The sequence below is a fragment of the Martes martes genome, assembly GCF_963455335.1.
Source record: "Martes martes genome assembly, chromosome: 1".
NCBI lineage: Eukaryota > Metazoa > Chordata > Mammalia > Carnivora > Mustelidae > Martes > Martes martes.
Window position 1 is genome coordinate 200,259,023 of NC_137888.1, and position 18,203 is coordinate 200,277,225.

At 42.1% G+C, this 18,203-nt stretch overlaps 1 protein-coding gene across 3 annotated transcripts in view; it reads right to left on the reverse strand.

The window, feature by feature from the left end:
- Positions 1-18,203, reverse strand: part of KLHL18 (kelch like family member 18) — a 52,029-nt gene that overhangs the window by 26,015 nt on the left and 7,811 nt on the right. The gene's annotated exons all lie outside the window — the stretch shown is intronic.

The window sequence follows — 18,203 nt, forward strand, 5'->3', positions numbered from 1 at the left end:
AAACATAATGGGGGAGGGGGGATACAGTAGCTGTCCTCAAACCCTAGAAGGGTCATCACATGGATGAGGGCAGATCTAGATGTGCTAGGGGGGCAGACTCTAGTTTATTATAAAGAGTAAGAACCTGTCATCTAAGAATGTTTAGGGACGTCCTTCACCAGTTCCAAAACTATTAAAGGGCCTACGAATTCTATAATACTAGGATATCACATTTTTGTGAAAAATTTTTAAAAAAAAACAAATACTGGGGCACCTGGGTGGCTCAGTGGGTTAAAGCCTCTGCCTTCGGCTCGGGTCATGTTCCCAGGGTCCTGGGATCGAGCCCCGCATCAGGTTCTCTGCTCAGCAGGGAGCCTGCTTCCTCCTCTCTCTGCCTGCCTCTCTGCCTACTTGTGATCTCTGTCACAAATAAATAAAATAAAATAAAATAAAAAAAATAAAATAAATAAAAAAATAAATAAAAAAATAAATAAATAAAAAAATAAAAAATAAAATAAAATAAAATAAAATAAATAAAAATAAAATAAAAATAAAATAAAATAAAAATAAAATAAAAAAAATAAAAAAAAATAAATAAATAAAATAAAAATAAAATAAAAAAAATTTTAAACCCAAATACTCTCATTTATAATCTCAGCTTTAAAAGTCACTCAAAAAAGATGATCATTTATTGAGTTCCTTTTTGCTAAGTGCCCATTATGCATTCTTTTCTCATTTTAGTCCTCATGGCAACCTTCTACATTAAGTAGCTGCTGTGAAATTCGTTTTGTAGAAGAAGAAATCAAGATTCTGAAGTTACATAACTTGCCTTCTATGTGAAAGAGAAGGATTTATGCTTGAGCTGTTTACTAGTGAAGCTTGAGAGGGATCCAGTAAATAACACGCCTCCCCTCAGCTCAAGTTCTCAGCCAATTGGGAAATTTTTGAAATAATAAAAAACCTACACACGATAAAAATTATACAGAATTAAATACACACATATACACCAGTGAATAAAAGTAAAGCTGGGGAAATCTGAGTAAGAGTGGTGGATTAAATCAATATCAATACCCTAGTTGTGATGTTGTACTACAGTTTTGTAAGCTATTACCATGGAGGAAACTGGGCAAAGGGTACACAGGCTCTCACTGCTTATTATTTCAAATAACTACATGTGAATCTACAAATTATCTCAAAGTAAAAAGTTCACTTAAAAAAAGGGACAGGGGCCCCTGGGTGGCACAGTTGGTTGAGCATCTGACTCTTGGTTTCAGCCCAGGTAGCAATTTCAGGGTTGTGAGATTAAGCCCCATAATCAAAGCAGAGTCTGCTTTGAGATTCTCTCTCTCTCTCTCTGCTCCTCCCACTTGTATGTTCTCTCTCCCTCTCTCTCTCTAAAAATAAATAAATAAATAAATAAATCTTTAAAAAAAAAAAAAAACCACACAGATAAATAAAAAATAAACTCAAAAGGGGACCAAGAAAATGGGAAATAGAAACTTTTTTTATTACTGATTAAATACTATAAATTATGACCTACATAGGAAGACACGTGTGTTCCCTATTTTAACATCTTGAATTACACAGGCCCATGCAAAGGCCACTTTCTCCAGTAATAGATCTGCAATTATACTCTTACCTCAAATCTCCTCACTTCTCCATTCCTAAGGTGGCAAAGAAATGTGAAATGGTGCAACAGAATTTACAGAAAAATAATTAATGAGCAACATATAATCGGTTGCTCAGAAAGGGCAATACTACTTGGAACACATCCCTACCTTTAATCACCTTCTGCTATGTCCACCCTCAGACAATACTTGTTATAAAAGTATTACCCTTAGAATGGAATCAGACCGTACATTTAAAGTATTGGAAAGAGTCAGGTACCAAGTCCAAGCTAGGGCAGAAGGAAAGAAGTGAATCTGGTATATCGAAACACTTTGAGCTGAACGAGTTCAACTCATGACCACATACGGAAGCTGCCTGGGCTGGATCAGGGTTTCAGGTCTCTGTGCACACGGCAGACACCTGGTGCCTGTGCTCACACTGCCACTTTGTAAGCGTGTGTATCAGCACCAGCCACTTAACCACTGTGGGACGATATGCAATGACTAGTCTCTGCAAAGCAAATTAGGGGCAATCACAGGACTTTTTGGGTACATAAACACCTCCAAATCTGCTTCCAAGGGGAAAAACAAACAAACAAACAATTCCAGCCAAGAGCCCAAACAGCCTCCACTAAAACTGCAGCAAAGACTCAGCACTCATGCCACTTGGATTCTACAAAGAGTGGATGCAGAACCTCTTTCTAAGCAGGGGCTCTGCATAGTAGGATCTGAAGAGGAGACCGAAGCATTCCTGCTCACCTATAGGACTCCTCCATATATTTTTTAAATTATGAAGCCCTTGGGGGCACCTGGGTGGCTCAGTGGGTTAAAGCCTCTGACTTCAGCTCAGGTCATGATCTCAGGTTCCTGGGATTGAGCCCCGCATTGGGCTCTCTGCTCAGCAAGAAGCCTGCTTCTCCCTCTCTCTCTGCCTGCCTCTCTGCCTACTTGTGATCTCTGTCTGTCAAATAAATAAATAAGTAAATCTTTCAAAAGAAAAAGTCAATGGGTAGCTTAAATCCACATGTGCTTCAACTTCTCTATACTTGCTTTTAAAAATCATGGAACACACTATTCCTCGATAAATGTTAAAAATCAAAGTGGCCTCTATGATGCAAGGATAGATATGAAAAGGAAAGTGATGTGATGTAAAGCTGGAAAAGTAGATACGGTACTCAAGAACTCTACATTTTGCTTTAAGAGTATTAGGAAACCAGGCAACAGTACTAAGGAAGGGTCTCCAAAGCAACGGGGCCACTCTGTGGGGAGAGCATGAACTGGGAGTTGCCATTCGCTTAGGTCACAAATGACAGAGAGGGGCTAGCTTGGGGGTAGACGATCGAGTCAAATTTTAGACAAGATGCCACCACGTGCCTGGGAGGCATCCAAGCAGAGATACTGTGTAGGAAGTGGATGGGTACGTCTGGAACACAGAGAGATGGGGGACTAGGCTCAAATGACACCTTTGAGAGTTGTCAGGTTGAGACCAGAAGAGATCACTGAGGGAGAGAGCTCAGAGCCCAAAGAGGGTTTAAGAGGAATTCTAATATTTAAAGCTCATCTAGAAGAAGATGCCATGGCAAGGCAGCAGAAGGAAAGTACAGAAAGGAAGAGAAGCAAGGGGACGCCTGGAGGAAGAGAAGGGCGTGGGAGCTGGGGTGGTGCACACTGCTGCCAGACAGGCGGTGTGGTGCACATGGAAGCTAGAAGCCCCGTACCAGCAGGTACCAGCAAGGTCACCTCATACAGGTCTCTTCTGTCCTTGGCTTCCCAACTTATGAGGTCATTCCTATTCCTCTGACTTCTCAGGAGTTTTAAAGAAGATCAAATATAAAGGAGTATGAAAATGGTTGCTATGAATGTCATCTGACCTAATCACCACAGTCATCCCAAATTCCTGAAGTTCCAGTGGGAAAAAAGGTGTGCAGACCTGTGCAGACCATGCTGATGTTGCTGCCAATCCTGGGTCCTGTTTGGAGGGATGGATCTGTGCTGATTTGTCCCAGCTGGGCCACCAATGGGATAGGACTCAAGGGCACATTTACAAACCTGACGGAGGTGCTCCACAATGGGACACAGATGAATAAATAACCAGCCGCAGGGACTCTGGAGAAGATTGAAGCTACTTAGCTTTTCCTGAGTGGGGCCTCCTAATTGCAACGCTGGGCTTATTAAATTAAGTGATATATGATACACATGCAAATACCCTAGCATGTGTCAGGTGCTTAGCAGAGATTTAACAAAAATATTGTTTTGCACCCAGCTGAGAGCCACAGCCCTATTTAGCCTCCTATGAGACTAAGATATAAATAACTGAAATCCTCACGAGTTCAGTCGGATTCATAGAGATTAAAACTCCTGAGTTTCAGAGCCAGCTCTACTACAGACAGAAGGAAGCTGCCCAGTTTTACTATGGTCTGTTTCCAGGTTGGACTGGATTTCTAGGTAGGAGTATTACTTATGGTGGTATAGCAAGGAGTATAGTAAAAAAAAATTAGAGATTCTCAAGAGAAGCACTATAAATACTGGTAAATGTTGCTGTGATCAACCAGGCTATCAGACAGTATTAGAAAGCACTGAATTAAAGGTCAAAATACATACCCAACTCTCTTATCTGCTCATCCCAGGGGAGACAGAGACCACAAGCTATACGGCACAGACGTATCGCGCCAGCTTCCAGGCCAGCCGTTCTTTTTGTAATGATCCAGGTAAATCTTTTCCCTTCACCCCTGAGCCTCCGTTTCTTCATAAGGGGCTCTAACTGGGTCAGGTTTCTCAACAGGTAGCCATTATATTCGTAACAGTAGTCTAACACAGATTTGGTAAAGCTTTTCCTTTTGATCATGATGGCATCTACATACATGCAAAAAGTAATTATACACACATCTTAAAGGCATCATTTCTCTGGCCAACAGATTGGAGTACGTGTGGATATGAGGGCCCCTGGCAGTAACTCTGCCCTGGGGCACAGAAACCTCTGTACCAGACGTTCTCCAAGGGCCCTCCTGGTTAGTTGAGTCTGAGACTATAAGCAAAAGGAACCAGAAATCCTGAGCACCTCTTCGTCCACCTAAGTTTTGACTTGCCTTAACATACATGCACACATGTGTGCACACGCATGCACACCCAGCTTCCATGTTCTTCCCTGAAAAGACTGGGAAATTTTCCTTTCACAGCCCTGGTTTGGTGGTATCGTTAGATCAACAAGGATAGTGTAGCATGACACCACAAATTCTGTTCCCTATCAACAGGCAGTTGGGGCTCAAGATTCAACCAGCTGCTTATTCAAGCAGGAAAAGCAGCAGGGCAAAATCTGAGTTGGGAGTAATCTGAGACAGGTGTTCCCAAAGAAAGCAAAAGATACTCATGGAAAACATTTTGATACTATTGCTCCTACTTTCAAGCATCTCACAATAAACATAAATAAAACACTAAGTGAACAGTTAAGTGCCCAGCCTGTACAGACAGATTACCCATGGGATAAGTGGGATTTAAGACTAAGCTTTCAGACAGTCACAAGAGATGCTTAAAGTGCATAATGGTAATCCATAATTTTACTGAGGCACAAATTTGAATCATAAAGGCTATGAAGCTGGTGTGTGTGAGAATGTGTCTATGAAAAGGATAGGTAGCAGGGATGGATTAATCTCTAAAATTCCTTTAGCCTCAAAAATCATTAATTATAAATCTTTTAAGACAGACAGCATATCATTGTAGATAAGAATAAGTACTCTGGGGGCACCTGGGTAGCTCAGTCAGTTAAGTGTCTGCCTTTGGTTCAGGTCATGATCTCAGCGTTCTGGGATCAAGCCCTATATCGGGCTCCCTGCTTCTCCCTCTGCCTACCACTCCCCCTGCTTATGTTCTCTCTCTGTCAAATAAACAAATAAAATCTTAAAACAAAGAGCAAGTACCCTGGAGCTAGATGACCTGGGTTCAAATCTAGATTCTGCTCTTTGCTAGCTGTGTGACTATGGGCCAGTTAGTCAACCTCTCTGTGCCTCAATTCACACAACTGCAAAATGGGGTTAAACAGTACCTCTCTCATGGGGTTATTGTGAAGATTAAGTTAGCTAACATCTGTAAGGCATTTAAAACAGTGCACAGCACATACTGAGTACGATAAAACTGCTTATTAAATAAATAAAATGTCCTCAAATTTAAAACTATAGAAGTTACTTTTAAGACCTTTAGAAAAGGGGTTGGCAAACTACAGTCTACCTGCCCAAATGCAGCCTACCTCTTGTTTTGTTTTTTGCTTTTTTTTTTTTTTAAAGATTTTATTTATTTAGGGGTACCTGGGTGGCTCAGTGGGTTGGAGCTTCTGCCTTCGGCTCAGGTCGTGATCCCAGGGTCCTGGGATCGAGCCCCGCATCGGGTTCCCTGCTCAGCAGGGAGCCTGCTTCCTCCTCTCTCTCTGCCTGCCTCTCTGCCTACTTGTGATCTCTGTCAAATAAATGAATAAAATCTTAAAAAAAAAGATTTTATTTATTTATTTGACAGAGAGAGACACAGAGAGAGAGGGAACACAAGCAGGGTGAGTGGGAGAGACAGAACCAGGCTTCCTGCTGAGCAAGGAGCTCGATGTGGGGCTTGATCCCAGGACCCTGGGATCATGACCTGAACCAAAGGCAGATGCTTAATGACTGGGCCACCCAAGTGCCCCCCCCCACCTCTTGTTTTTGTGTGGTATGAGCTAAGTGTTGTTTTCAAATTTTTGTATATGTTTTTTGGGGAAAAAAGTCAAAAGAAGACTAATACTTCATGACATGTAAAAATCATGAAATCCAAATTTCAGTGTCCACATACAAAATTTTATTGGAACACAGACATGTCCCTACCATGGCAAATTTGAGAAGCTGTGACAGTGATCGGTGGCCTGCAACACCAAAAATATTTACTATCTGCCTCTTCATGGAAAGAGTTTGCTGACCTCTGCTCTAGAGTCACAGGGAACACATATTACGAAAAGGGATGTAAATACATTCTCTAGAAAGAAGATGCTGATCACTTATTTAAGACCCCCCTCATCACACCTGATCTGCTGCTATTCACAACTCCTCCTGCTGAACTAGTATGAACTGTGGACTCCATCACGGAGATAAAGTGTCTTATACAAAATACTCCTTTTAAAAAGGAAATGAGCTAAGCCTGAAATAGAGCCACTCACACTGGAGCCATTAATGGCCTGTACAGGCCTGCCCACCACCAATGTGTCTTTTTTTTTTTTTTTTTGGAACTTCAGTTTCTTAACCATAGTTACACAATTATTTTCTTTCTGCCCCCCACCCCTACCCCCAGGGAGTTTCAATGCTAATTAGGCTCAGCAATAAAGCAGCCTTGTCCATCAGAAATGTAAGAGGTGAATTGCATGGAGATGCCTGGAAGCATTGGCTTTCCTACCTCAGGAGTCAACCATCGCCCCACCTTACTGAGCAAGCACCAAGCACAAAGCCAGCTCAAGCCAGCACTCCATCCCCCAAACAAAATCTGACTCAGACGTTAGACGAGTAGGGCTATTCCCTGTTGCAGATGTCAAGCCTCAGTCACTAGCACCGTATTTTTCTGTTCTTATCCACTCCGGCGGACTTCAGACTCCCTGAGGGGATTAAGGGTTTTGTACACCCCTTACATAGCTCAGTAAATAGTCATGGAAATTAAAATACCAATTCTATCCTCAATAGCAGCCCAGAAAGTCAACAATTCCCTGTGAAAATAAATTAACCCTGGAGAAGAATGGCAGTTTCACTGTAGGTTACATAAAGATGGACAGCACGATCTCTTGGTTAAATTTAGAAAAGCATAATGAAGATTAAGCAGGGGGGGCCTTAGGACTTTCTACCCATGTCCTTCAAATTTTTCTTACATACATAAATAGATACAGTAAATCTTCCAATAACTGTAACACTTGAGGGCTACTATTAAAATCTATTACTATCACTTGACATTAACCAGATAGATCTCTCTAAATTGCTACGTAATATAGGTAAAGCTATTAACTATATGTTAACAATGTATAATACATTAACTATCAATTACCTATAATATAATGATGATGATCCATTACTAAACTATTTTAGGTTACTTGAAGGTTAATAGAAAACACTGGTGGTTCAACACATGCCACTAAAAATTTTCCAAAAACATGACTAGCTATAGACTCCATCTCATGTCAGCTCTGTCTAGTGCTCCTTACCTCCTGGGATCGTCCATCTCCCTTCCAACCACACTACATAACACATGATCTAAGCCCTACCAATGAGGCATTTCCTCAAGACTTTTCAAATGAGAAAGAAGAGGGACAATACCCCGAGCACAGCAAGGAGCCATCAGATACTCACCACCCCCATGTATGAAAACCCAGTCTGCAGGGGGAGGAGGGTGCTGACCACAGAGGAAAAGTGTCTTGGCAGCATTTCAGTCCCTGGCCCCCCATCAACACTGTCTTTCCTGGAGTTTGATTACATGAACCAATAAATGGTTGGTCTCGCTGAAGGTAGTTCTGCTATTAGGGGCCAGAGTTCTAAGCACATGGTCCAGAGAAAGCCCGGGAGGAAATAGAAGAGGGGGAGCCTCCTTCCTGGCTTTAGTAGATGGGCTACATCTAAAGGTGGCTTTAGCTCTGAATGGGCCCTTACAGTGCCTCGAGGCCCCCATTCTGCTCACCATTTGGGTCTTAAAGGATTAGAACACTCGACACAGTAAAGAGGTCATTTCTCCCCAAACTGCTGTGCAAATCTGATGTAACTCCTATCAAGACCAAAGCAAGATTATTTTTATAGATACAGACAAGACTCTTCAGGCAAAGGAACTAAAATAGGTGGAACAATTTTGAGTAATAAAGTGCAAATGGCCAATAAGCACATGAAAAGATGTTTAACATCATCAGTCATCAGGGAAATGCAAATCAAAACTAGAGTAAGATACCACTTTCCATAGACCATAGCTAGCTATTAGCAAAAAACCAAACCAAACCAAACCAAAACAACAACAACAATAAAACCCAGAAAATAACAAGTGTTGGTGAAGATGCAGAGAAACTTGAAGACTTGGGCACTGCTTGCACTGCTGGTGGGAATATAAAATGGTGCAGCCACTGCAGAAAAGTTTGGAGAACACAGAATAATAGTATGACACAGCAATTCTGTTCCTAGGTATATAACCAAAAGAACTGAAAGCAGAGTCTTGAAGAGATATTTGTATGTTCACATATTCACAGCAGCATTATTCATAATACCTAAAAGGGGGAAAGAACCCAGGTGCCCATCAACAGATGAATGGATATACAAAATGTGATCTATACATACAACAGATTATGTAGCCTTAAAAAGGAATGGAATCAAGAGAATGAGAAAATAAGCCACAGACAGGGAGAAAATAATTGCAAAATACCTATCTGTAAAGGGCTGTTACTCAAAACATACAAAGAACTCTTAAAACCTAACAATAAGAAGATAAGTGAATTTTAAAAATAGGCAAAAGACTAATAGATACCTCAGCAAAGAAGATACACAAATGCAAATAAGTATATGAAAAGATGTTCCATATCATGTCATGGGGAAATGCAAATTAAAACAAGATTATCTATTCGAATGGCCCAAATCCAAAACACTGACAACACCAAATGCTGGCAAAGATGTGGAGCATAGGGAACTCTCACTGATTGCTGGTGGGAATGTAAAATAGTATAGCCACTCTGGAAGACAGTTCGGCATTTTCTTACAAAACTCAACACATTCTTACCATACAACCTAGCAATTACACTCCCTGAGATCTTCCCAAAGGAGTTAAAAACCCATGTCCACACAAAAACCTGCACATGAATGTTTACAGCTGTATCCATAATCGCCAAAGTTAAAAGCAACCAAGATGTCCCTCGGGAGCTGAATGAGTAAATGAGCTGTGGTCCACCCAGACAATGGAGCATCATAAAGCACAAAAAGAAATGAGCTATCAAGCTATGAAAAGACATGGAGGAACTTTAAATGTATATTACTAAGTGAAAGAAACCAATCTGAAAAGGCTACATACTGCATGATCCCAACATTTGGGACAAATGTTGAACCGCTGAAGGATCAGCAGTTGCCAGGGGTTGTGGGGAGGGAGGGATGAATAGGGGGAGCACAGATGAATTTTAAGGCAGTGAAACTATTCTGTACGTTACAATAATGCTGCTTACATGTCATTATATAGGTCAAAAACCACAGAACATATGACACTAAGAGGGAACCCTAATGAAAACTAGGTTTTGGGTGATAATGATGTGTTCAGCTGAATTCGATTATAACAAATGTACCACACTGGTGCAGGAATTGTTAGTGGTGGGGGGGTGCTGTGTGTGCTGCGGGGTTAGGGGCTTTATGGGAAATCTCTGCATCTTCCGCTCAACTTTACTATGAACCTAAAACTACTCTAAAAAACAAAGGCTTGCTTTCTTTCTTCCTTTCTTTTTTTTAAAAGAGTTTATTTATTTATTTGTCAGAGAGAGAGAACAGAAGCAGGGAGAGCTGCGGGCAGAGCAGGCGGAGGGAGAAACAGGCTCCCTGCTGAGCAAGGAGCCTGATGCAGGACTGGATCCCAGGACCCTGGGATCATGACCTGAGCCAAAGGCAGCAGCTTAACCAACTGAGCCACCCAGGTGTCCCAGAGGCTTTTTTTCTTTTAATTTCAGGAAACTCTACCCCCAACATGGTGCTTGAACTCACGACCCCAAGATCAAGAGTCCCATGCTCTACCAACTGAGACGGCCAGGCACTCTAGGCCTAATTTTTTTTTTTTTTTTTAAAGGAATGAAATTCTAATACATACTAAAATGTGGATGAACCTTGAAAACATTATACTAAGCGAAATCAACCCGACACAGAAGACCAATATTGTAGGATTCTACTTATAGGAAGGGTCTAGAAGAGGCAAAATCAGAGATAGAAAAGAGATTACAAGGGGCCAGGGGAAGGGGTGATGGAGACTTATTGCTCAATGGTTATAAGGCTCTGCTTTGGGTGATGAAAATGTTTTGTAATAGACTGTGGGTGATGGTTACACAACATTGTAAACGCATTTAATTGAGTCAGGGAGACTAAAGGACTCCATAAAAAATATGCTTTTTGCTTCTTTTCCTGCTTCTATTCTTGCTAGTACCTGTACCCCCACCCCACTTTACACATGCTGCATAATGCAAATAGTTTATGTCCTCCATGTAAGTAACGGACAAGGAACCAATGATTTCTTTAGAATAGATAATATTTAAGGAAGGACCAGGTGAGAATGACCGGAAGCCATCATGTGCACATTTCAGATCACCTTGGCTCTGGACATCTAGATGCCGAGGCCCTATGACTCCAAGGAACAGCATCTGAGTCCTCATCCTTGTTCCAACCAGTTCCTAGATGCCTGAGGGGACACATATGCCAGACCACCTTCTTCAATAAAAACTCCCAGGCCCCATACAAAGACAAGTCTCCCAGATACTCTATCTGTACCTGTACTTGCTCTATACCTGCAATAAATTCCGCTTTTACTTCCTGCTGGCTTGCACTGGATTTCCATCCATCCTCTGGGTCCCTGGACCCAGCTTGCTGCCATCATAATGACAAATGAATTATACACTTAAAAATGGTTTAAAAGGTAAAATAGTAATAATAATATTATACATATATATTATGTATATAATTATATACATTATATTATTATATATTAATATATTATTATTATCTAAATAGTGTAATGGAAGAATAAAGTGAGAGTAACCATTCTCCCCATTTCAAGATTTACTACAGCCAGAATATGCAAAACTGCGTGGTACTGGTGCAGGGATACAGACCTTGACCAGAGGAACAGAACCAAGAACCCAGAAGAAGCCCCACACGAGTATGGCTAACTGATTTTTGACAAAGGTACAAAAGCATCTGTACCTCAAATGGAAGAAAGGGAAGTCTTTTGAGTAAATAGGACTGGAGCGACTGCATATCTACAGGCAAAAGAAAGACTTCAATTTACACCCGTTTATATAAAAATTAACTCAATATGGATCACAGATTTTTAAAAGTAAAACTTAAAAATATAGAGTTTTTAGGGGCACCTGGGTGGTTCAGTAGGTTGATTTTGTCTCAAGTCATGATCTCAGGGTTCTGGAACTGGGGCCTGCCTCAGGCTCTGGGCGCTCAGTGTGGAATCTGCGGGAGGATTCTCTCCCTTTGCCCCTCTTCCACCCACACACGTGCCCATGCACGCTCCTTCTCTCTCTCATAATAAATAAATCTTGGAAAATAAATATACAGAACTTTTAAAAGAAAACACTGGAGAAAATCTTTAAGACCCAGGGCATGGTAAAGAGATCTGATATGAGACCAAAACTACAGTCCATAAAGAAAGATTTGATCAATTAGACTAAATCACAATTTTAAAACTTTGCTCAGTGAAAGATCCTGTTAAGAGAATTAAAAGGCAATTCACAAACTGGGAGAAGTATTTGCAAACTTGCAAAATAAATAATTAAATTTTGTTTTCAAATTAAATACAGGCCTGGTTTCTTTGGGTTTCAACTTTGCTGTGGAATGGGGAGAATTATATTGACCTTAAGAAAATCTTTTTTTCAAAAGAAAACAGATTTTTTTTTCAAGATTAAATGATAGAAGAGAAATGAAAAGGTCTTTTAAATTAAAAAGACACTCAGCAGGATCTCAAGAGCTCAGACCTTGGATCCTGTGCTTTCTCTGTAAGAATCTAAGGACAGGGGATCAGCAAAGAGTATGCTTTCTGAATGGCAGGAACAGGCTTCCCCAGAACTGAATGGGCGGCAGATTCCCAGATTTATCACAATGGTAGACCAGGCTACTGTAGAAATCCTCCCAATACACACTCTGAGAGGTGTGTGATGAAATAAAAACAAAAATGGGGCACCTGGGTGGTTCAGTGGGTTAAAGTTTCTGCCTTCAGCTCAGGTCATGATCCCAGGGCCCTGGGATCAAGCCCCTTATCAGGCTCTCTGCTCAGCAGGGAGCCTGCTTCCCTCTCTCTCTGCCTGCCTCTCTGCCTACTTGTGATCTCTGTCAAATAAATAAATAAATAATCTTAAAAAAAAAAAAAGTATTATTATTTGCAAATTATACTTGTAAATTTGTACTATTACTTGCAAACAATACTATTTAATAACAGGACTTGATACTAGTTAGTAGTATATTTTTGACATATTTGCCAAATATGAGTCCATCTGGCAAAGGACTTCTATCCATAATATATAAAGAACTCCGAAAATTCAATAGTAAACAAAGAAAAACAATCCAATGAGAAAATGGGCAAAAGACAGGAAAAGACATTTCATTAAAAAGGATATCCAGATGGCAAATAACAAACACATGCAATGTTCAACAACACTACCCATTAAGGAAATGCAACTTAAAATCCTAATTAGATATCACTACAGATTTAACAAAATGGCTACAACAGAAAAAACAGCAGCAACAGCAGTTGCTGGTGAGGATGTAGAACATTGTATTAGTCAGGGTTCTCCCAAGAAACAGAAGTGGTATGTGTGTACACATATGGAGAGGGAGCGAGAGAAAGGAGGGAAGGACAGGGAGGCTGGTTTTAAGGAATAGGCTCACACAATTATGGGGGCTGGCAAGTCTGAAATCTATAGGGTGGGTTGACAGATGGAGATTCAGATAAGATTTGATGTTGTATTCTAGAGTCTGAAATCTGCAGGGCAGGCCTCCCAAGTGGAAAAATCAGACAGGGTGTCCCTGTTATAATCTCAAAGAATTGTTTCTTCTTCAGGACACCTCAGTTTTTTGGGGTGAGGCATTCAAAAATTATATGAGGCCCACCACATTATGGAAGGTAAGCTAAAGATTTATTTATTTATTTGACAGACAGAGATCACAAGTAGGCAGAGAGGCAGCAGAGAGAGAGAGGAGGAAGCAGGCTCCCTGCTGAGCAGAGAGCCCGATGTGGGGCTCGATCCCAGGACCCTGAGATCATGACCCCAGCCAAAGGCAGAGGCTTAACCCACTGAGCCACCCAGGCGCCCTATGGAAGGTAACCTAAATATACTAATTTAAATGTTAACCACATCTTAAAAATACCTTCACAAGCAATATCTAGACTGGTGTTTGACCAAACAACTGGGAACCAGTGCCTAGTCAACTCGATCCATAAAATTAACCATTGTATTCATACATGCTGGTAAGAATGTAAAATGGTAGAGCCGTTCTGGAAACCAGTTTGGCAATGTCTGCTAAAACTAAAAATCAGGGGTGCCTGGGTAGCACAGCCGGTTAAGTCTCTGACTCTTGGTTTCAGCTCAGTCAGGATCTCATGGTTGTGGGATTGAGACCTGTGTTGGGCTCTGCACTCAGCATGGAGTCTGCTTAGGATTCTCTCTCTCCTCCTCTCCCTCTGCCCCTCCCACTCGTGCTTTCTTTCTCAAATAAATAAATAAAATCTTAAAAACAAAAACAACTAAAAATCAATTCACTGGATGACCCAGCAATTGTGCTCTTGGGCATCTATCCCAGAGAAAATGAAAACTTATCTTCATGCAAAATCAAATAAATGAATATTCATAGCAGTCCTATTTGTAGCCCCAGACTGGAAGGAACCTAAATGTCTTAAACAATTAAACAAAATGTGGTACATCCATATCCCAGCATACTAATTGGAAACATTAAGGAAAAAACTATCAATACATTTAACAACTCTGAGAATGCTCTCAAAGGCATTCTGCTGAGTACAGAAAGCCAATCTCAAAAGGTCACATACTTTATAATTCCATTTATATAGCATTCTTGAAGTGAGAGATGGAGAACAAATTAGTGGCTGCCAGAGACAAGGAATGGAGGGTGGGAGGGGGATGGGTGTGACTATAAAGGGGCAGCACAAGGAAAATCTTCATGGTTACAGAATAGTTCTATATTGTGGAGGTCTTCTGGATGTGGAGGTCACATGTAACCTTGACAAGTGTCAATGGTGGCAGATCGACGTAACTTAATTATCTTACTAACACACGAGTTCCACCAATGGAGCAATCTTTGTGTGTTTCCTGGGATAGTCTAGCAATGAACATGTAGTATTTGTTGAATGAATCAAATTTCTGAATGAATCAACCCAAAATATAATTGAGTCTGTCATGTCAGTCCCCATTTTGTTGGCCTCCCCACTGCTTACAAGTCAGAGTCAAATCCTAAACTGGCTTCCATCTACCCCAACCAGTTTCATCCGCCATCATGTCTTTCTTCTCGGTTCTTGGCAATTCCCCTACATCACCCTATTTCCTCTACTTGGATCCTTATCCCTTATTTTTCTGCTCATTCATGAGTATCCAGCTCAAATGCTCCCTCTTCTGAGGGACTTCCCAGACTCCCAGGCAGTCTGCTCTCCATCCTGTAGCACCTGGTACAAGCCTCCAGCATACATTGTAGCATATATTATGTTGTCCCTAAAGAAGGTCTCCCCCTCCAGAATGTGTGTTTTCCCCACAGAAATAAAGTACTTAACACAGTGCCTCATTGCATGGGTACTTAATGAATCCTAGAACCCATTTCATCTAAGGGATAGCTCTCATCTGAGATACAAACATATAATAAAACTTCTGATGAGTTTCATCTCTTCTTTTTAACCTTGATCTTCTGGCTCGGGACTGATTGAGCTGGTGGGAAGAAGACACTGACGCATCAAGAGGGTGACTATCTAACCTTATCTGGAAATTCAGTTAGCTGAAGAGGCTCAAGAAAAAGATGGTAAGGCTTAGGGATGACTTGAGGAGGACCTGGCATCCAGGCTGACAGTGTATTCCCAACAGCAGAAGAAATAAACAAGCCACATTATGGTAGCCTTGTTCAGGTGCATTTCCAACAAGCTGGCATATAAGGAAAGTGGAGCGTCCTTTCATCTTGAATGCTGGATGACCTGCCCACAGTCCACAACATGGGCAGAGGGAAGCTAGTCCATTCTACCAAAAGCATAAATGATTAATCTCACAAACCCATGGGGCTGAGAACCAGACAGAAAGTATAATAAAACAAACTGGGTTCAGTCTGGAGTTTTGATGGCATTTTAAAGCACACTGTGTGAAACCCTGTATTGATGGAGCTTTAGATCTCTCTGCTTTGAGGGGGCCCCGCTGGGTAAGTGACTCCGGAAGGGGGTGAGGGAGGAAGTGGCTGACCAGCTAGGACTAAAAAAAGACGTGGGCCGTGGTCTCATACCGAGCCAGTCAAGAGCCAGCTAAAACATTCAGACCTTCCTATCCTTCCCATCCTTCCCAAACCACCTCCTGCCTCCTACCCATGTCCAGCAAGGTAGAATGCAAGGAGAGAGGGAGATAGGAGGGCAGAGTCCCCAGAAACCACACGTATGAGCTATACCAGCAGCATGTGATTTACAGATGTTCCTTACCAGTCTAGACGCCACATCACGAGAATTCAAGTTCAGCCTACACTCACCCACCTTCCCAATCACACCTTCCATCTCAATCTCTTACTTGTTCAAGAAACATCCTGTCTGTGCACTTTCACTCCTGGGCCCGAGAATAGGCTTACCCCAGCCAGGAATGCCTCCTCCCACAGTGTCTGTTTGTCAAAGTCCTATTCATCCTTCCAGGCACCAATCAGACACCATCCTCTCGGTGCAACCATCACAAACCCTATGAACTGGAAATAACTTCCATTCCTTTGGTGTTCCCTTAGGCCTCTGGTAATAGCTGTACAGTTACAAGATGGATCAGACCCTGCCTCTCATATTTAATTATGGGCATCCATCTCCCCCACCGATCGATCTGGAAATGCCAAAGATAGGGGCCGATGCCCACTCCACAGCAGGGTGCCTCATGCACCTAGCAAAGCTTTGAGCAGTCATGCACTTCATTAACAGGCTGACTGAAGGAGCATCTCAAACACAATACCAGGGGTCCTTTCGGGCAACACAGCAAACACTTTTGAGCACCTAAAACACGCCAAGAACTGTGCTGGATAATGGACGCCTCACAGGCCGCAGGAGATCGACATCTGGACGGCAAGAGTGAATAAGCGAACACTTCCACACTGTTCAGTAAGGTAAGGGGAGTAGGTGCAAAGTGTGAAGGCAATGCTTCTCAAATCTTCAAGTGCAGAGGGTTCAAGAGTCACCAGATTGTGGTTCGATAGGTCTGATGCGGGGCCAGAGAGCTTGCATTCCAAATGGGCTGTAAGGATGATACGCAAGGGACGATACTCTAAGGAATGAAGGGTCAAGGTCCACAGGAAGAGGGAAGGATTGAGTGCACCGGGAGGGATATGAGAAGATTCCTCGAGAGATGGGATTTCACACCACACCCCACTGTAACAGGGCAGCACGAAAGAAAGAAGTCGGCTCAGGTCTGTGCTTCCTAGAAGCAGACAGGTGTGTGGCTTGTGACCACAAGACAATGCTGAACAGACACAATGCAAAGTGCCTCAGCAGAAGAGAGGAAGGAGTGTCTGGCCATTTCTTTATCCCTGAGGAAAAAAATGGAAATGAAAGCAGTTTTGGAGCACGGGTAAGATTGCTGGTAGAGGTGAGCGATACTCCAAGCCAGAGAACGCTAGAGCCACAGCTCAGGAGTTGGGAGACCACGGGTTGTGAAGACACAGCCAGCTGGAGGAGTCTGTGGGCAACTAGGGGAGAAGAGAGAGGGGCCAGGTTGGGAGGATCCTGAATATCAAGAACAGGACCGGGGGTCCTAGAAAAGTCAACCAAGAGCGGCGGTCAGCTCCAACAGGACAGGCTTAAGCCTCTCTCTCTTACGTCTGCTTCCCGGATGCAGTGACGCAGTGACCGATTTCTGTGAGCAGCTTAGAATAATCAGAGATGCAGTTAAATCAGCAGCCTTTCCTTTAATCCTTCTGAAAACCAGCCTGCACCTGCTGCTCCGGCACTCCCACAGCCCGGTGGCTCTCTCCAGAAGCCCTGCTCACTTAAAGGGATAGCCTATGGATAGGGGAAAGAAAACAAGCTATCCCGAACATGAGTATGAGCATCTTTTAAACCACCAAGAGCTGAGCAGCCCAGGTCTACTTCCTGCTCGCCTGACAAATCTCTCACCTCTGATTCTCTCTGTGGTGCAAACAGAAGTGACTTCAAGAACAAGCCACAACTGGTCTCTCTAGCTCTGGCCATTAGCACCATGTCTCCTAGGAAAAGTCCAGGTGAAATCCTGTGCTCTCTTCACGAACTCTGGAAAATAATTATGCCATTGTCGTTGTGATAAATGACACAAAATACACAGGAAAGAGATAGGATGAGCAAAGCTGATTCCAGAGTTTCAATCCTGGCTACATGGATCATATGCCATCCATGCACAAAGTCAACAAAAGCGCTGATGGTTTAGGAGGGAAAGAGCCTTCATTTGAGACATTAATTAGCATAAGGATCAACAGGACAAATGAAATGCAGGTCTAGTATTTAGGAGCAAAATAAGCAAGACAAACATAGACTTGAAAGCCATTTGTAATTTATAGACTATGCCAACAAACCTTTACTTGGAAAGACAGGTCAGCATAGCATGTTTCACTGGTCCTCAGGACAGCTCTGTCAAGGTTATGGGACACTTAAACTTTACAAATTGGCACAGAAAAAATAAGCATACAGCATGCGTACGTCATT